Below are 12392 nucleotides of genomic sequence, written 5' to 3' on the forward strand. Positions count from 1 at the left end.
TCTCTTCCATCTTTCCTCCCTTCCCTTCCGCCCTCCCTCCGTCCTTCCCGTCTTCCCTTCTTTCTTTCCTCCACCAAGGAAAACATTGTTGGGATTGAGTGATGCCTACGTGTGAGTTTCCCCCTCTCTGCAGTTCCCTCTGTGCCTCTCACTGTCAGTGGGCTTCTTCTCCCTGCGGTGCTATTTGCATAGTCTCCATTTGTGACATACGCAGGTGCACCTGAGATGCTCTTGACCAAATGTCGAGGAAATGCGACAACTAGCAATGCCGTGCATGGGCAGGACACCAGATCTTTGAAGTTCTCAACTGCCATCGAATTGATCCCAACTCAAGTGACCTACAGGACACAGTAGACCTGCCCCATGGGTTTCTGTGACTTCCATGTTCATGGACATAGAAAGCCTTGTCTTTCTCCTGCAGAGCCGTTGGTGGCTTCGGATAGCTGATCTTGGGCTCTGCAACCCATCATGTAACCATTATGCCACCGTGACTCCGTGGTCTTTGAAGTTAGAGCAGGTTACGGATTAGGACATGTGATCTAAGTTCTTGACAACGCTACATTTCCATTGACTTCCTTTGGACAAGGTGCTTGGGAAACCCTGTCATTTGACACAATGGCTGTTTGCTGAAGTGGAGGGTGAATGACAACCCAGGAGAAGGACAGAGGTGAGCATCCCAACCATCCTGACGACAGGCCAGCTCCAGGCAAAGCTTCCTCCTGCTGTGTGCGGCTGTCAGCTCAAGGGCACCTATGACAACAAGCAACTCACTGCTCCCAAGTCAATTCTGACTCACACCGACCCCATGAGGAGGGGCTCACTGCTCCTTAAGTTTTCTGAGGCTGCAAATCTTATTGAAGCACACTGCCTCTCCCTTCCCCCAAGGAGTGGATGGTGGGTTCAAACTTCTGGCCTTGTAGTTAGCCCAGTGCTTGACCAACTGTATCACCAGCACTCCTTAACAATAATAGCAGCTATGAGTAAGTAAGATCATCTAGGTAAAAAAAAAAAAGCAACACGTGAAGCATAGTATTGGCAATATTAATTAATACTAGGTAGAAACCAAAGGAGGAAGGCAAAAAAAAAAACAAACGGATGCTTTTGAACTATGATGTTGGTGAAGAATATTCTAGAATATTGGAAGTACCATGGACTACCAAAAGAACGAACAGATCTGTCTTATAAGAAGTACAGTCAGAGTGCTGCTTGGAAGCAAAGACGGCCAGACTTGGTCTCAAGTGCCTTGGACATGTTGTGTGGAGAGACCAGACCCTGGAGGAGCTCCTGCTTGGTGAAAAAGAGGCAGGCCCTCAACAAGATGGACTGGTTACGGGCTGCATCGATGCCACAGGGCGGGGCGCTGTTTTGTCTGTTGTGCATACGGTCTTTTATGAGTCAGAGCTGACTCAATGGCATCTGACCACCACCGAAACCACTGTTGGAGAGAGTGGTGATAAGGGGGTAGGTTGTATACACTGTACATGACCTTCTTTCAGATACACAAGCACAAACATCTGAATGTTAGGGTTTTATTTTTGAGGGTCCCTTTGCCACTTCATGCCCTGTAGTAACTGTTGGGCACTGCAAATCTGGGGGCAGGTCCACACCAGCTAGAGACTGAGGGGTACACACATTTCCAGAAGGATCATCGCCATTGAGTTGATTCTGACTCACAGCCCGCCCACAGAACAAGAGTCGAACCACCCCATAGGATGTCCGGTGCTTTCACATTCGCAAGCACAGGCAGCCACATCTCCCCACGACAAAGTAGCTGGTAGATTTAAGCACTGTGCCACCAGGTGCCTTCTTTGAACAAGAGACATGAAGGAGGTCTTGGCTCTTGCTGGTGGTGGATGCTAGAAACAAACCCAGGTGAGTTGCTGTTGAGTAGATTTCGACTCAGATGCTACAGAGCAGAATGGCTTCCCGGTGGTTTTCTTGGCTGTGACCTTTATGGGGACAGATTGCCAGGCCTTTCTTCTGCTGTCCTGTTGGTGGGCCTGAACCGTTAACCTTTAGGTTGGTAATGAAAACTTTCATTGAGTCTATATTGACTCAGAGCTACCTTATAGGACAGGGAAGATCTGCCCTGTGAATTTCTGAGACTGTAACTGATTACGGGGTGGAAAGTCGCATCTTTCTCCCACAGAGCCGCCGGTGGTTTTGAACTGCAAACTTTGCAGGTTGCAGTTGAACATGTAACCACTAGTCCGCCAGAGCTCCTTTTTTGGGAGCTCCTCTTTAGGTAAGTAGAGGAGCTCAAATTCTGTGCCGACCAGGGGGCTTGGCTGGTGGTGAATCAAACAAAACCAAGCCTATGGCCTGGGGTGGGCCGTGACTTGAGTGGCCTTGTGGGGGCATCTGAGACGGTGAGGCTCTCTGCAGCAGACAGCCATGCCTTCCTCCTGTGGAGCAGCTGCGGGATGTGAGCCCCTGACCTTGTGGGGGCTCTTAACCCACAGGGCTGCCTGGGCGCCTTCCTGGTGGTGAGGAAGCGCTGCTAAAGCCATTGCCGTTGAGCGATGGACTCAACGAGGGTCCACTGTTCTTTTCATCATCGAGCATGCTTTCTTTTCTGGGGGTGGAGCGTATCATTTGTGCAGCCACGTTTAGAGTAGCACCCAAACCCAACCCAACCCAGTCAGACCAACCCAACCCAACCCAAACTCACTGCCCCTGAGTCTGTTCTGACGTGTAGAGACCATGTAGGGTAAGGTGAGGTTGCCTCTGTGGGTTCCTGAGACTGTAGCTCTTTATGGGAGTATAACAACTCGTCTTTCTGCTGCAGGGTAGCTGGTGGTTTAGAACTGCTAACCTCGGGGTTATGTGTAACCCACGACACCACCAGGGCTTCTGGAGTAGTGCACAGAGCAAAATGACAAGACAATTCCAGGGCAGGGTTCCAGAACCACAAGTGCTAAGACAGCATATACCCCAAATGCACAGCTCCCTAGAGACTGTGATTCATGGTTTTAAGTTCTTTTAAAAATCCATTCAAATATTAGTGAGTTCTTACCAAAATCTGTAATGAGATCGGCCAAACCCACTGCCATTGAGTTGATGCTGACTCATAGCTCTCCAGGCTGTAAATCTTGGCAGGGACAGAATGCCCATCTTTCTCCTGCGGAGTGGTTCTCTGCACTAAGATAGTGCAGATGTGTGCTGGCTATGAAAAGAGATGCCCAGCCTAAAGGCTTTTTCTTGTGGAGAGTGGTCGAGAATATGGTTGGGGTCAAGGTCATTTCTTCAGCAGACTGCCTGATGCAGTGCATCCTTGGGTTTCCTAATGGGTCCTTCCCTGGGTGTTGACTGGGGGCCAAGGAAAATGGGTGAGAGAGTGAGTAGTTTACGAGGGGTTTCTCCAGAAGTAGCCCAGGGAAATGAGAATGTGACGTGGAACAAAACAAACACAAGGAATTCAATGAAGCACGTGGTGGAAGTGGAGCTTAATCCACTTAAGAGAATATTTGCCACCATGTTTGGAATGTGCATAGCTGAATCATGTCATCTTCAAACATCTCATGGCCACGGAGCTGATGGACAGGTAGAACTACCCTTGTGCGTTTCCGAGACTGAAACAGCTTGCCAGAGTAGGAAGCCTGTTATTCTCCCATGGAGCGGCTGGTGGTTTCAAACTCCTGGCCTTGCAGATGGCAGCCTAGCGTGTAACCAATATGCCACCAGGGAATGATAGAGCTGACGTATTCATCCCTCAACCCCTCTAGTTCAGTGGACAAGGGTTGTTCCTAGGGAGCACGGTTCTACTAACCACAAGACCAGTCGTTCAACTCCACCTGAAAGATGGGGCTTTCCACCCCAATTGAGATCTACAGCCTTGGAGACTCAGGCGGCAGTTCTATTCTGTCCTGCAGGGTCGCTAGGAGTCGACTTGGACTGGATGGCATTGGGTTTTGTTTTGGGTTTTGGAGGTGTGGCCAGTCAATGCCCTTCATGTACAGCCACCAGTTGTCTCTTGGTGGACACTGTGATGCTGACCACGCTTCCAAGGAACTTCCAGATGGAGATGGCCTAGAAAGAAAGGCCTGGTGATCTACTTCTGGAAATCAGCCAGTGGACTCTCTAGGCATGGCCATGTGCCCACCTCTGTGCAGGAGGGTCTCCATGAGTTTGGAGGGGGCTCTGCAGCAGTGAAAACAGTCACACATGTTGGTGTCTTATAAGCTTTGCTTCTAGCCCTTGGAGATGGCCTCTGAGGGAACCAAGCTCAAGGTCAGAAGGATACGCCGTCTTCCCCACCATGGGAGGTTAGGTAGCAGGGCTGGGATTTGAGTTCTGGGCTCTGTGTGGATTGGGAAGTGGACAGATGCTTGTTGATTGGTTGACTGAACGTGGGGGTGGGGTGCAGCCCTTGAAGATTAGCATAACGATAGATGTCTCCGACAAGGACACACTATCACACACGATTGGAGAACGCAGCTGCCTAAAAAGGAGCCACTTCTTACAGTCAGTCAAAAGCATCATGCCGACATTCAGGTGGGTTGCTGAAAACTGCAGGTTCATAGAATCTGTGAGCCCGGAGCCCAGCTTCCAGCAGGGTCTCCTATTTAATCTCATGCTCTCTGTGTATCCCCCAGTGTCCCCACCTCATCCCAAGTGATCCCCTGGCTCCTGGGGAAACAGAAAATAAGAATTGCTACAGTGCCTGCAGAGATCATGCAATGGAAAAGCAGCAAAAAGCTGGCATAAGACTGAAGTTCCTGCTTCATAATCAAAGGAGGAAAGTAGAGACGGGGTATAAAAGAAGCAAGCAAGAACCACCCACTCTCTCTGTCCCTCTCCCAGACAGAGAGTACATGAATACATAAGAATGCATAAATATGAAGCCAGCCCACGTGTTCCCCTGTGCTAACAGTAACTGAGAAACTTTGGTGACATAATGGGTTATGCATTGAGATGCTAATTATAAGGTCACGAGTTTGAACCTACCAGCCACTTAGAGGGAGAAAGATGAGGCTGTCTATTCCTATAAAGATGTAAAGTCTTGGAAACCCAAAGAGGCATTTTATTTTGTCTTCTAGTGTCGCTATAAGCGAGAATCAATTAATAGCAGCGAGCAATAGCGTAGCCATTAGCGTGGCTCTGTGCGTTCTAGAAATTGGCTTGATTGTCATGTTGAGGTCCTTCACTGTTGCACTGTGGGAAACTCTGGTTATGTTGTAGGGTTTTCACATCCCCAGTCCTGTTGGGATGTGTGGCATATCCATTAGGGTTCTAGCGGAGAAACAGGACCTGTGGGATAGGAAGGTGATTGGTCCAGGTCACCGGGTTGATTTTGACTCTAGAGACCACAGGATCCAGAAGGGCACTCTGTAGGGTTTTCAGAGCTGTGGTCTTTGGGAAGCAGATCACCAGGCCTGTCTTCTGAGACATATGTGGGTGGGTTTGAACTGCCAAGGTTTCGATTAGTAGTCAAGTGCTTAACCATTTGTGCCACCCAGGAACTACACAAAATAGGAATAGGGTGTCCACTCAAATATCAGTTCAGTCATCCATCCATCCATCCATCCGTCCGTCCGTCCAGCCATGCATGCATTTTGTGCTTATGCTGAGTTACTGCGGAGAAGGTGTGGGGCACCACTCGGTGAGTCCCAGATCTGTAGGTGAGGTGGACAAGAGGGGCAGGCTGGGAATGCGTCAGCAGGAACTGAGTTGCTGGCACAGGAGGACTTTCTTTCTTTCTCAGATAAACTTCTGCTTTGCTCTTAAAGTGTTTCCAATGAGTAGATCGGACCCACCACCTTATTAAGAAAACCTCCTCTCTTGAGAGTCAGTTGACTGCAGCGGTGGGTCAGAGCTCCAAAACGTTTCCACACACCCTTAGGTTAGTGTCTGCTTGAGTAACTGGTACCATCGCCTAGCCCCGCTGACCCATGAACCTGACCATTGCACCGGGGATTGCGCTGTTGACCTGGCATGCATGCGTTCTCACAGATTGCCGTGGAGACACCCATTCTGTCTTCCACAGTGCCCCTTGGGGTTAGCATATGTCTGCTGTGTCTGTATACTGCATAGAGAAGACAGCCTTGCTTGCTCTCAACTCAAAGGACCAGGCTCATCACAGTAACGACTAGAAAATCCTAACAGCCCCCTCCTAAAGAATGGGACATCTCCTCGTGGGGGGAACGGTGAGTACACATGGCCCCGGACCTCATGCTCCCCTCTTGCAGTCTCGGTGGGGGGAAAATTCTTGGGAGCACATGGCAGCCCATCGCCCCATCACAGAAAAGCAAGACGCGCTCTGCAGAGAAACGTGACGTGAATGTGGGCACAGTGGCTGAGAAGCTGGAGGAATCTGGAAACTTCTTTGCCATCATCCTCCTCCTTGGGTTCATGGTTTACCATCTCACCCAGCTTCACTGAGCGGCCCGGAGCGCTCCCAGGCCACCCTGGGCTCCCCGAAAGGAGCTCAGCGTGCAGCCGGAAGAAAAGCTCACCGGGCCGAGCATGTCCACAGCCACCTTTGAGAGCAAGGCTGCCCCGTGGTCCCTGAGTTGCTGCTGCTCGAGGCCGACTCAGCTGGCAAACTGTCATCAGAATGCAGACCTTTCTGTTTAACCACGGTGGGTGGTATGCAACTGAGCCCCGAGGCCAAACACGAGCAAGCATGCCAGTCAGCTCCCTCTAGACCCCCAACAACCACCCGCCCTCTGTCCCTGTCCCCGGTTCCCTGCCCTCGCTCGGTCCTTGCAAACTGAGGCACGACGTCAATGCTGCGCTCATCCTGCAGGAACCCCCCATCAAGGAGTACTGTCTGTCACCCTTTCTTCCCCACTGTGAACAGAGCAGCCTTTTGGATCAGTCCTTGACTTGGGAGACAAACCCATTCTCCTCGGCACTTCCAGGTGGGGCTAGGACATGCTGTAAGACCGCAGGTGACAGAGGGTCCGACTTCCCGGTGGGGCGAGAGGGGAGGCAGGGCTGGTCCCGGTTTCTCAGCGCACTGACGTGATCCAGTTTCTTTGGTTACTTCTGACGCGGCAGCGGCAGGGAGGACCTGGGTGAAAGCGTGGAAAGAAACACACACCTCAGAGGTGCTCACCTGCAAGGAAGGCCGTGGAGGGCCGGGGAGGCTCATGTGAAGACTGGGCTCCCTACGGTTCTCACTGTGGTTGGTCTGGAAAGTCAGGCTGCAGGCACCTCAAAGAGCCCGGCGATCTGGTCTCCACATGCAAAGGCGTGCATGAGAAACAAGCACGTGGATGGGCATGGCCCCTGAATTCAGACCCTTTTCCAGGGCAATGTCCCTCTGGGCATGGTTGTGACACAAGGTCTCGATGGTGCTGGCTGCGGGGTTTCGGGTCATTTGGGAAAGACATCGGAAGGTACTCATTAAGGACGTCTTCCGCACCCTCCAGTTTTCTTCCTCCTCCGATGGAAACACTGGCCTGAGTGGCTGCAAAAGGAGGGAAAGCAACGTAGAAACGGACTTCCACACTTTCAGGTGAGGACCATGAAGGAGGCGAAGGAAAAAAGGAGGAGAAAGAGGAAAGAGAAGGAGGAAGAAATGAATGGAGGGTGGGGAGGAGGGAGGAGGAGGAGGCTTGCATTTATGTAGTCACTGATTCATAAACAAAACAGAACAAGACATTTTTCCATTATTGCCAGGAGATGGCTAAGATGTTTGAAAAACTCCAAAGGATTTGGCAGTGCTTTACCGCCCCGGTGGAGTAGTGGGTTTCCAGTTGGACTGTTAACTGCAAGGTCGGCAGTTCGAAATTACTAGCCACTCTGCAGGTGAAAGATGAGGCTTTCTGTTCCTGTAAAGATTTACAGTCTCAGAAACTCCAAGGGGCTATCAGCTTGATGGCAGTGAGTTTTAATTTTGGTTTTATGGAGAAAGTGTATTATATGGAAAACAATTCAACCCCAAACACATAAAACAACAACTCTCACACAAATAATAGCAATTAACCAAAAAATGTCAGGATCTCCCTCCCTCAGGGATGGACTTGTGGCCAGTCCCGAGCCACCCTCACCACAGCTGGCATGGGTTTTCACAATCGTGGTGACAGTGGACGCGAACGTTCTGGTGACAGTGGAGACAACGTGGGACCCAAAGCACTTCTTTCTGATGTACAGAGGGTCGCGTGAATCAGAGCCCAGTCGATGACTACCTGCCTATTTAGATTTCAGCTGAGAGGTTATTCAAGAAAAAAGTAACAAATTGCAAGTTCCTCTAGGTCTGGTGAAACCAGACATGACCTTCTGGTTGCTGTGATTTGCGACAATCACAGTTTTAATATGTTGAATATGTTATTTTTTATACATACACTTCCCGATGGACCTGGGCCCTGACTTCTTGATACACACAAAGAAGGCCCGGTGGAGTAGTGGGTATTGGGCTGCTAACTACAACATCAGCAGTTTGAAACTTCCAGGTTAGTTCTTCATACGTACAATTCCTCTGGACTGTGGCATCAAGTACCTGTGTAAGATTGTACTCGAAAAACCAAACTCATGGCCATCCAGCCAATTTGGTCTCATAGCAACCCTACAGGAGAGGGTAGAACTGCCCCTGTGGGTTTCTGAGCCTGTCACTCTTTTATGGGAACAGAAAGCAGCATGTTTCTCCCATGGGGCAGTTGTTGGCTTTGAACTGCTGACCTTGTTATTAACAACCAAACTCAAGACCCACTGCACCACCAGGGTTCCTATGAACTTGTAATAGTCATCGTTAACGCACCAGTCAAACCCTCGTATTCCTTAGGAGTCGCTCGGTCTCCATCATTTTCATTTCCCTTTCACTTCTAAAAAAAAAATTTTGGGATTCGAAGTCAGGAAGTGGGAGGGGACTTGCATCGAAAACAAAATAACAGCAACAGAGATCAAACCCACCGTCCTTGAGTCAATCCAGACTCATAGTGACCCGAGAGGACAGAGCAGACCTTCTTGAAGATACCCAAAGTGGACATCTGTACGGGAGCAGACAGCCTCATCTTTCTCTGGAGGATGATGGATTTGAGCCAAGGACCCTAAGATTAGAGATGGCGGTGGGCGTGGGGGTGGTTTAACTGCCAGCCTTGTTTTCAGTCCCAATGCAGACGACATAATGATTGTTGCAGGGCCTGCCAAGCTGCGCACGCATGGATCGGTCATAGCAGGGCTGTCTGAGACTTACGTTATGACAGGAGATGGGAAATAATTACATCGCCCCTCTTTGTTTAGCTTTCCCTCGATCATTCTAGGATTAGTGTTCAGTCCTATCCACGTCACCTGGAGGATGTTCACTTCAGTGACCCACAGTTTAGTTGTCTTGAGCGACGTCCGTAGACAAGGGAAGAGAAAGTGCAAATCCTTTAGAATATACCAGAGCTCAAAGTCCTGCTGAATCTCCAAAACTTTCTTCTCCAGTGCTCCCAGCTATCTATCAGCCATTTCCCCCTCAGCCAGGATGATTTCCAGTTGCCACAAAAGGCGAGTTCAAAAATTCCTATCATTGTGAATGAAGGGCAGTGTGGAGTGGAGACCCATAGCCCATCTGTAAGCAACTGGACATCCCCTTACAGAAGAATTTGGGGGAGGAGACGAGCCAGTCAGGGCGCAGTATAGCACCACTGAAACGTGTAACTTTCCTCTAGTTCTTTAATGCTTACTCCGCCCCCCCACCCCCCGCCACCCCTGCCAACTATCGTGATCCCAATTATACCTTACAAATCCAGCTAGACCAGAGGATATACGGTGATACAAATAGGAACTGGAAACACAGGGAATCCAAGAAAGATAAACCCCTCAGGACAAATAATGAGAGTAGTGATACCAGGAGGGTGGAGGGAAGGTGGGGGAGAAAGGAGGAACCAATCACAAGGATCTACATATAACCTCCTCCTTGGGGAAGGAAATCAGAAAAGTGGGTGAAGGGAGACGTTGGACAGTGTAAGACATGACAATGATGATTTATAAATTATCAAGGATTCGTGAGAGAGGGGGTGGGGAAGGAGGGGAAAATGAGGAGCTGATACCAAGGGCGCAAGTAGAAAGAAAACGTTTTGAGAATGATGAGGGCAACAGATGTACAATTGTGCTTGACATAATGGATGGATGGATGGATGGATGGATGGATGGATGGATGGATGGATGGATGGATGGTGATAAGAGTTGTATGAGCCCCTGATAAAATGATTTCCAAAAGAAAAAAAAACATTTTATTAGCCTTCAAAGGCTCAGTTGTTGCACACTTCTGCTGAGTACATGCGTATCCCATCGACGGCAAAAACCCCAACAAAGAAACGCTGTGGAGGCGTTGGTGCTATTCTGGGTTGCAGTGCAATCCGCCCTCCTCTTGATCACAAATGAATTTTCCGTATGATGGAGTCGAAGTTTCCTCCTACCCTTCTCGATGATAAAATGTAAGATGAGATCTTATTACATGGAATTAATAAAACAAAGTACCCACGATCTCTTTAGTCTCTAACAACTAGGCTTGGCGTCCATTCTTCTTGTTTTATTCTTAATCTTTTTATTGGGAGCTATTGCAGATATTGTAACAATCCGTGTTTCAAATGGCTTAGACGTAATTATACAAACGCTACCACCATCAGCTCCCCGCTATCCCTTCCCTCCCCCACCCGACCTCCCAGGAGCCCTTATTGCTATGTTACAGATGATGAGGGCTAGCCATATCTCACACCAGCCCATGTATCCGCTCGCCTGCAATTCTGCCATTGGCTCCCCTCGAGCCGGTTATAGTCCTCATTGCTAGCGCTCCCCGCCTCCTCCTCCCCCCTCTTTCTTCATGCACCCTCAGGCCCTGCCCAATTTTGTGCCCCGCCTTCTCCGAAGTTTTCTTCTCCCTTTGCGGATCCAATGCACACAGATTTACAATGGAGTCATCCACCGGCTTGTCATCTTCCAGGGATGAGGGCCAGGGGGAGGGGGCTCCCTGAGTGTGAAGCAGTCTGGTCCAGGGGGTGTGCGTGAGGGACAGGGTGGGGGTGGGGAGGGGCTCCACGAGGTAGTTTGTTAGAAGTAAGCAGTCTCAGAAGAAGCAAATCAAATGTCTAAATAGATTCCAAGTGTTTTATTGTTATTGAACTGTGGCAGGGGCAGTAACATGATATAAATGTGAAATGATATAAATATTCCAGCTTCAGAGACGGGGGTGGAAGCCTAGAAACAATAGTCCTTTCAGATGGAGGCATATGAAACCCATCAGCTTCTCGAAACTTTCTGCCATGTGGCTTTCTCCAGCTGTCTTTTACTTGCCTCCACCGGCCAGCAGTGCAGGCTGGGAGACGCAGCCCTCCACGGGAAGGAGACGTGGGCCAGCGTGATGCTGACGTGACAGCTGATAACCCACCCCACAGTCAGAGGAGCAGCGGGCTGCGGCGGGCGGGGTCTGTGATCACGTGGAGAACGCATGGCCTCTCTGAATGGGCCACCATGACTCCACACCGACCGCTGATGACAGCTGGTGATGCCCAGGAATGCAGGCCTTCGGTGTTGTCTGGCCAGTCTCTCCAGAGAAGTTAGGAATCTGGATTTCTGGGGAAGCCCTCTCACTTCTCCATGTTTTCTCTTTGAAAATAGGGATTGGGCCACATAGCCTGTCCCCCCTGTGACATTTTTTTTTGCTGTCATTCCGTTTTCTCTGGTTGATTCCAAATTAAAAAAACAACTCACTGCCATCAAGTTGATTCCAACTCATAACGACCCTATAAGACAAGGTAGAGCTATCCTTGTGCAGTGTGGACTGTCCGCCCTTTACTTAGCAGCTGACTGCATGAACCATTGGTCCCATCCAACCCCTTCACATGTTGGACTTCCTCTAAGATGCCAGAGCTGATGTAAGCAGAGTCATCTCACTGCCACTGAGTCGATGTCAACTCACAACGACCCCAGAGGACAGGGTAGCCCTGTCCTGGTGGGTTTCTGAGACTGTAACTTTTTATGGGAGTAGAAAGCCCCATCCTTCTCCCGAGTAGTTTTGAACTGTTGACCTTGAGGATCACCACCCAAAGTGTCACCACTATGCCACCAGGACTTCTAAGGAGAGTTAGAGAAGGTCAGAACTCACTTCCAAATAAGGAAGAATTTTGCAACAATTGAAAGGAGACCAGTGAGTTCTAGGAGAGGGGTTACCTCAGCCAGCATGGTGGCCAAGGAAGTCCCCCCAAAGAGCTGACCTGAGTAAAGAGGAGCCAACCTGGGGCATCAGGAGAGAGTTTCTCACAGAGGGACCTGCATCATGACTTCCCTTAGGCCACCTCTGTCACCATCCCAAAGACTCCTCTATTCTGCAGGGTGGGTGACAGTCTTGGAAACCCACAGGGGCAGCTCTACCTGGTCCTATAGGGTTGCTGTCAATTGGAATGGACTAGGTGGCAGGCCCCAGTTCTGTCAGTGCGGGAAGCTCTAGGTGAGTTGAAGTCAGG

This window comes from Tenrec ecaudatus, chromosome 10, assembly GCF_050624435.1.
Source record: "Tenrec ecaudatus isolate mTenEca1 chromosome 10, mTenEca1.hap1, whole genome shotgun sequence".
Lineage (NCBI taxonomy): Eukaryota > Metazoa > Chordata > Mammalia > Afrosoricida > Tenrecidae > Tenrec > Tenrec ecaudatus.